Raw genomic sequence first — 8,013 nt, 5'->3', positions numbered from 1 at the left:
GAAGACCATGCAGACATGTGCAACGGGAACTATTCACATTTTAAAAAATAATTCCAGAAAACATTGCAACACAGACAACTAATTTGCAGCAGGATATAAAGGTGTAATATACAGGTCAGGTCCCTATAGTTCTGTGTAAGTACAGGGCTCCACTTTCATGTGGCACCTTAGTTTAACCAGGTTTTATGTTTTCACATGGGACAATTTAATTGCAAAATTAAATCACAATTGCTACTAAATTACAAAAACATTATTTTGCAATTAAAGTATAATTTTCAGTTGATTCACACAATATCTTTTGTCCCATTGTTTTAACTTTTCCTAGTGATGTTGTTTAGGGTTTACCTTTTTCTTTTAAACAAAGGTAAATCAATTCTTCACCGTTTGACAGCCGAAAGAGCCCAAAGGAATCAAGTAAGTAAAAGAAAATCTATCTGCCCACCAGTGATGGCAAGTACTGTAAACTCACTGAAGTGTGGCAGGTCAGATTCATGTTTTCTGTTAGTTTTGGCGTTGTTCCCCATGAGGGGGAAAGTGAACCTCTGTCAAAGTGTCACATTCAGGTAACACTTGTCTTGATCAAAGCTGGCACGCGGCTGGCCCAGATTGTTCAGATGCGCGCGCGCACACACACACACACACACACACATACAAAGAGAGTACATGTTCAGTGCATGTATACACAAGTAGTATATGCATGCAAAAACATAATAGTGCACGCTCATAGTATGCACACAAAGACACAACATGGACATTAGCACAAGCTCCACCAAGCACACACACGCTCACATGCACAAGTATAAATAGGGACTGACACACACATACTGTATAGGCCACACAGATTTTAATACACATGCATGAACACACACACACACACACACACACACACACAGAGGAAAATGAATACCTTTTGAGGGAAAATAAGGGAAGCCTAAGGGAAGAGTGTTAATCCCCTTTGTTGTTATCGATGTTAATTGAAAGAATGAGCTCTATAATATGGTCCCCTGCTGGGTGATTACTTAGTCCAAGCATAGCCTGGCACGATTCATAAACACTTCCAAGAATAACTGAATTACAGCCATTCTCTGAACTATCACTTTTAATAAGGTGACAAACCCCTCACTTCTTGTGGAGGACAATGTTTATTTGAAGACACTGATCTGTTCAGCTGCAGGTGTTTTGTCGTTTGAGAAACAAAAGATTTTAGAGCAGTAAAGAGACAGAGAAAAGGGTGAAACAGAGAGAAGCAAGGAAACAGAGTCACTCACCTTTCTCTTGGATTGACCCATATTCTTATTGGCTTCAGGGTCAAGCAGAGTTCAGTGACAGTTTACACGCAGTGTCAGGTGACCCCTGAAGTCATCCAAGTTCTCCGTAATATTTTTAGTACTTAACCTCTCCCAAGTTTTGTGGAAAATATGGCTTTAACTCCACCGAGCAATTAGTCCAAAAAGATACACACATAAATATATATATACTAGTTTGCACAATAAGAAGATACATATATGTAGATAGATATATTAGAGTGAAATAATTTGCTATCATTTCAGTGTATTTCATTTTTGTGTAGATCTAATGGTTAAACTTCCAAATCTGCCATATTCTTGAAGCTCTGCGAAGGAGCTTTTCTGGTATGTGATGATTGGTGCACAAAAGTGGCACAGCAATTTTCTACATATTTCAAACTTTAATGACCTGAGAAAGATTGTACTGATATCCGTTCTAAGGCTTATATTTCTGTGGATGCAGCTTTATGTGCGCCCACAGGGAGCCTTATGTGGCTCCAGGGGGTTCTCAATGTAAGAACAACCCCTGACCAGCTGTTCACAGGATCTGTAGCAGAAATGGAAGGCATCTTCCCCCTGCAATTTTCACCTCGTAGACCAAGCATGTGTCGCACACAGGGAGAACGGTGCAGGGATTTCCCCCATTCAGCTGAAATCGTTTTCTGGATTTCTCCTGTTTTATTGGGGGAGTTTGATATAACCAACACATTAACCTCCCATGCCCCCTGTGAACAGTGAATATAGTTTTACTGCTACGTGGTACAGGGGAATAGATCCTGTCCTAACAATAACCAATTTGATTTCTAAAGAAATAACAAATGGTGTTTAAGTAACTTAAGTAACATATTTTTTTGCAGATCATCACACAGATGATCACATAGTTCCAAGTGTTATAATGTTTAACCAAAGTGGAAAAAAATACTAAAAAAGAGAAAAGTAAAGGCTTTTCAAATGCCAGCAACAACCTCATCATTCAGGAAAAATTCATTCTTAGCATTTACTGTACGCCCTCTGGTGGCCAGTGGGTGTACAGCTACAAATGAACACACATAAACACATGCTAAAATACAGCACATTGAGTACAGTATACACACACAAACTGCTAATATGTGAATGCTGATCAGCAGTCAGGTGTTGACTTACCCTCAGTTTGGCTCAAATATCAAAACCTCATCAATACCGCAGAGGCATAACTGCATTTAAATGCCATCGTGGAAATGTTTTTACTGATAAGTTTACAACAGGCACATGTATCATGCATTATCACTAATCTCCAAATTGCACATGCAAATAGTATGCATACACTGTGCATGCATGCCTAACATCTAAGCAGGTGCCAGTCATTCATCTTGTCAGTCTTTTTTTAGGTACAGCAGCTCTAATTATCCTACAATCACAGAATTATATTTTTTCCTTTGAAAAGAAAATTACAGCCCCCCTCTCTTTTTTAGTCATTATGGAACGCAGCCTTGGCTCTGTGTCTCTGTGTGTATGTGTATGTGTGTGTGTGTGTTGTGTTGTGTGTTTGTGTGTGTGTGTGTGTGTGTATCTGCATGGGGGCTGGGTGTGCATGTATCTATGCCTTAAACTGTAGAGGCAAGCACAGAAAGAGAGGCTGACAATCTTCAAACATTTGGCGCAGGCCCTAGATATGTTACCATCTTAATTAGCTTGATTGAAATGCACTCTTGGATTGTCACGCAAAGGTTTCCAGTCATTAGACGGAGGTTGTTTGTTACAGAATGAAAAACATAAAATGTGGCTCTTCCAGCCTAGTTTCCATTCAGTTCCTCTATGGTACAGGAGGTAAAGAAAGATTCTGCTTATTTTTAACCATTCTTTCTTCTAAAAAAAAGGGGCAATCTAACTGCAGAGAAAACATACATACACAGTATACAATATAATGTTGTTCTACATTATTTCAGTTAACTGTCAGAAAATGTAATTCCCATAACTTTGCAAGCTTTGTGAGCTGCAGCTGCTAATGTTGGCCCAAAAAGTAAATACCACTTATCTGTTTACAGTCTAATTTTGACTTGATTCTTTCCTAACTGCCCCAATTTGAATAGTACATTCCAACACTGCATGAACGTTATCTGGAATATTTTTTCATTTCTATCTTCAAAGTATCATTATTGTTCATATATAATATATCTCACAATGTGTGCCAAGAGAGGACACAAACCTGGTGCCCCAAGACAACAATAGCCCACGGTGCAAGGTAACATAGCATATCTTAATTGAATGTTTCAGTTTCAAGTATAAGGAATAAAGGTTGGCTCTTATGTAAAATGGAAAGACAAGTTGCAAATACTGAAACCTGCTCATTAACAAGGAAATAGAGTGCAACAACCCATTATAGTACTTTGATGTTTGTGCTGGAGTTTATTGGAGTAAGCATTTGTAATTATCTGCCAAATGTGTAAAAATGAGATTTAATGTGGAAATTAAACTCAACAGTAAAACTTTCTGTTGGCTACCAACTTATGTTGAAGCTAGTATTATCCTAGCATTCATCATTTATGCCAGGTCAGTCTTTATCATACTGGAAACCTGTGTAGCTGGCTCAAAAAAGAAAATAATTGCAAAGAAAAAATATATTTTCACACCAGAATTTGTATGGTACGTGTTTCTGTTACCCCATTCAACAAAAACTGTCAGCAATTAAATGAAATGCAGCTCAGGAATTCCACTCCTGATGGCATTGATCTTTAGATAATTGTGAAACCACCCCTTAACTACTATAGATTTTCTGCGAGTTTATGTTCAACTGACTACTGTGGATAATCGGTTTGCCACAATACTCAGGCACTGACATGTGGACATGTATTCAAAGTGAAGAGGTATTTGAACTAACCTTGTTTCAAATAGTGAAGTACAAAGCCTTGATTGGAGAATGACTGAATTAGACCATGCAAAAGCCTACCTCAGAAACCCTTCCCTGATTTCTAATCAGCTTGGTCTAATGATGTTTTCAGTCAAATAACTAATGAGCTGTAACAGCTGTAAGTCACTGATTGGTGTATTTTGAGTGGCCTGCTTTTTATAGCGAGGGATTAAGGGTGGGTACCTAAACAATGTAAGAGTGATTGACGAGATGTTTGGAATATCATTTGAGACTTGTTGGTCCTCAGCATCTCTCTATTTCTCAGTTTCACACTCTTCTCTTTCTTCCTCTCTGTGGGTCATTACATAGCTTTCCATGGGGGTCACCCAACGCCCCGTCCAGTCACACACGGCCGTGCCATGTCCACTCTTATACACAAACATTTATAAATCTAACACACCTTTCTCCCATCTGCGCTTCCCACAGTACTTGTCAGTCATAGTGGAGCCTTTGCCCTCACAATGCCAGCCTTTGTCAGATACTTTAGGTATTCATGAGGTATTCACAAAACCTGGCACAGGTGAGCACTTCAATTAGGCACTCATAGAACTAGATTGGAGTATTGTATGTGGAGGTCACATAGAGGCAACAGTGTGGGATTAGGAAAAAAACGTCATGCAAGACACAATTAGAAAGACAGATTGTGTCATAACTGAATTGGACTCAAATGCAACACACTGACATACAGCAGGATGTCTTGGGTTATTTAATGAAGATGAACTTGAAGCAGGTGTAGGTACGCAGGCAGATTAATGGATATAAGTCCATGAAAACTAAGAAGTCCAACACGGGAACACAGGGAAAGGCAACCAGAGACAAAGTAACCAGGGATGAAAAAAAACAGGAGAAAACCAAGAACAAGGTATCCACAGATGACAGATTGATCTAAAAGAGGGAATTTCAGAGCATATACAGCATCTCTCATGTATGTGTTTGTGATGTGATAAATCCAACAAATGATTTACTTTGACAAACCAATGGTTTTACAATCATCTAAAAAAAATGGTTGTTATCTGGGTAGACAACCCATGTGTCTTGGTTATTTAAAATATAAATCCCCTGTCACTAATCAATAAAATTTATAAGCCAAGATTTACAAGTTACTACATACTGTATTCAGGAAAACCACAGACTTACCTATATACAAAAAAAGTTGCATTATACATTTTCCTCAAGCCCATGGCAAGTGTAGCCTAGGTTTGTGCCACCTATGTGTGGCAGGTAGCACAAAGCACAAGAAAACCCCAAGGGTAATAATAAGAAAAAGACATATGGGTCAACATCATCGAACAAGGTCAACGTTGGAACTGATTGAGTGCAGCAGCAAGGTGTAAGATGCAAGCAGCATGTGTGTACTTTTAAGTAACATGTAGCACTGCTGCAAAATTTTAGCTCTTTGTGAGTGTGCCACTGATCACATGTAGATAGAAAAAATTTTAAATTCATCATCTCACAAATGCCTATTACAGGTAAAACAAAATTGCCAGGTCTCATTTTCCTCATGTAATTCACACTTTGACACAAGAAACATATCCACATTGATTTAGAGAACACAGATATGGTGTATCATATTACAAGACACAGTTTCCTTGTGGGTAAATGCTTGTTCAAAAATCCTATAAAAATCAGGACAGAACAGAGGCAGTGTAGAGATGACATATAGTGTAAGCATAGTGGAAAAATGGAGACTTGAGACTTGAATAATAGGTGGCTACAGAGATCTTGGTTAAAGTGAGGGGTTCAAGGGTTCAGGCATAAAAGTCTGGATGTTGTACAAATCACCCACAGTTCCATAGCCAACAATCACCTCTTAAAACACCTGAAACATGTTTTTGAGCTAAATTGAAACCAACACATATCGAAAAGAAATCTCCATGCCTGATAAATCAACATCCTGCGCATCAACAGGAACAAGGAAAACGTTTGAAAGCACCTGTTAGGATGAAAAATTCCTTTTGATAAGGGCCGGATTGCTTTAGTCAACACAACAGGTGTCTTTGTTCAAACCTTTTCAATTGGCTCTGTTCTTCCTTCAAATAGCAAAGACATCTAATGGGGAAATTCAGACAGTTGCTAAAAACTCGAACTTATTCATGTCTCAAATCTACAACCCACATACGAAATAGATTCTGCTTATCCACACAGCACATTTTTATATCACAAAATACCCCAAATATCTGCTCAATATACTGCTTCCTGCAGTGGGAGTACATGGTGACAGTGAATGCGGATTACTTTTGAAAATGATTTGTATATAAACACACAGTAATTCTTTACAGATGATGGCTGATGAAACTCCAGGTACTTATATGGTGACAGGTTGTGCTGTCCATAAAAAACTTGTTAGTGTCATAACATGGCAACTGTATAATTTTATAACCAGTATCACCACAACAGATGAATGGGTTACATTCAGAGTTAGTTACATGATTATGACAGACTAACATCCTCATCCTAATGCCTCAGCTGCAACGCAGTCAGGGCAGCTGCTACCAAGGGAGGCTGTTTCCAATGAAAGGGATTAGTGAAAACCAGTTGCCAGTGGATAAATTAGAGCTATGGGAGCAAAAGGGTCTCCCTGAAACAGAACACATGTTGGCACCATGAAACAGAAGCAAACACTTTTACACGAGACCACATAATGTACATATGCAGGGAGAGCACATTAAAATGTTGCTCTAACTTCCCTCCATTTGGACGTGCAGTATTTGTTTTGTAATTAATAATTTCCCAGCAACATTACAGTGTGTTTTACAAGTGCAAAGGACATCTAGTGGCTTTTGAACCATTGACATGGCACAGAGTCACAATAACTCATATTCAGGAGAGAGAAAATTGTCTATTTGACAAACATCACCATTTCTGAGCTTTTTTTTGGTGATTAGATCCCATCGTGAGGTTGACGTATTTAAAGGGGTCTGGTGAAGCCTTGATTTGTATAGTAAGTAAACCCCATGATGGACTCTAGACACTAATGGTGGTGGTGGTGGTGGAGGATGAAGAGAATGGTTAAAGATGTGGATGTGATGGGAAGGGGACTTGTGATGATCTCAACCCGGGCACTGGATATGATAAACTGGAGGTGAATGGGGTGGAGGAGTACATAAATGACAGCTGAAAGCAACAGAGAGGAGAACAAATTTAAAGTTTGACAGCAACCACTTTATTGGCTGGACAAGATCATGGCCAAGTCTGATTGGTTCAACTGAAAGAGTTAATGCTGATAGACAGTTGATTAAGAAGGAGAATGAGAGAAAAGTGTGAATGAATGAGGGATAAAGATAGTCTTCCTGATTAAAGTTGTACTGAGCTTCATTTGTCACAAACTGAAACACAGGACAGATTTATTCTGTCTCCAGCCACCACCTACTCTTCCTTTTTTTCCCAGCCATGTTAAAGGTCTCATTTTTCTCCCCTTCTCCCATTGCTGAATGTGCAGACTTCCTTTCTGTGGGATCTGCAATGAAAGGCTCTTCATGCCAGGAGACTAATGGTCTGCCATTTCCAGATAATGGGCTTTTAGTTGTCTCAGCTATATGGACAGAGTGACAACTACTTGGGGACTGCCCACGCAAAAATACTGTGTGCCTTTCAGAAAAAGACAGGCTTGTGAGAGGAGAGCAAATTGATCAGGGACTGCTTTGGATGACTGACTGGCTTGAATCTTTGTGTTGATGCATCCATTGTCACTTTTAGTGAACACATTATTGTATTAGACAAACATTGAAATAAACATTACTGTAATAATCAAAGGGCTTAAATGAAGTGAACAAACTATTATTTTATTAAGACAGTCCTGGCTCTCACACAGCAGGTTGGGATAGCGCTAGAAAAAAAAAA

Source organism: Morone saxatilis, unplaced genomic scaffold (genome assembly GCF_004916995.1).
Source record: "Morone saxatilis isolate NCDOM2014 unplaced genomic scaffold, NCSU_SB_2.0 Contig24, whole genome shotgun sequence".
In the NCBI taxonomy this organism is placed as follows: Eukaryota; Metazoa; Chordata; class Actinopteri; family Moronidae; genus Morone; species Morone saxatilis.
Note: the sequence above shows the minus strand (reverse complement) of the source record.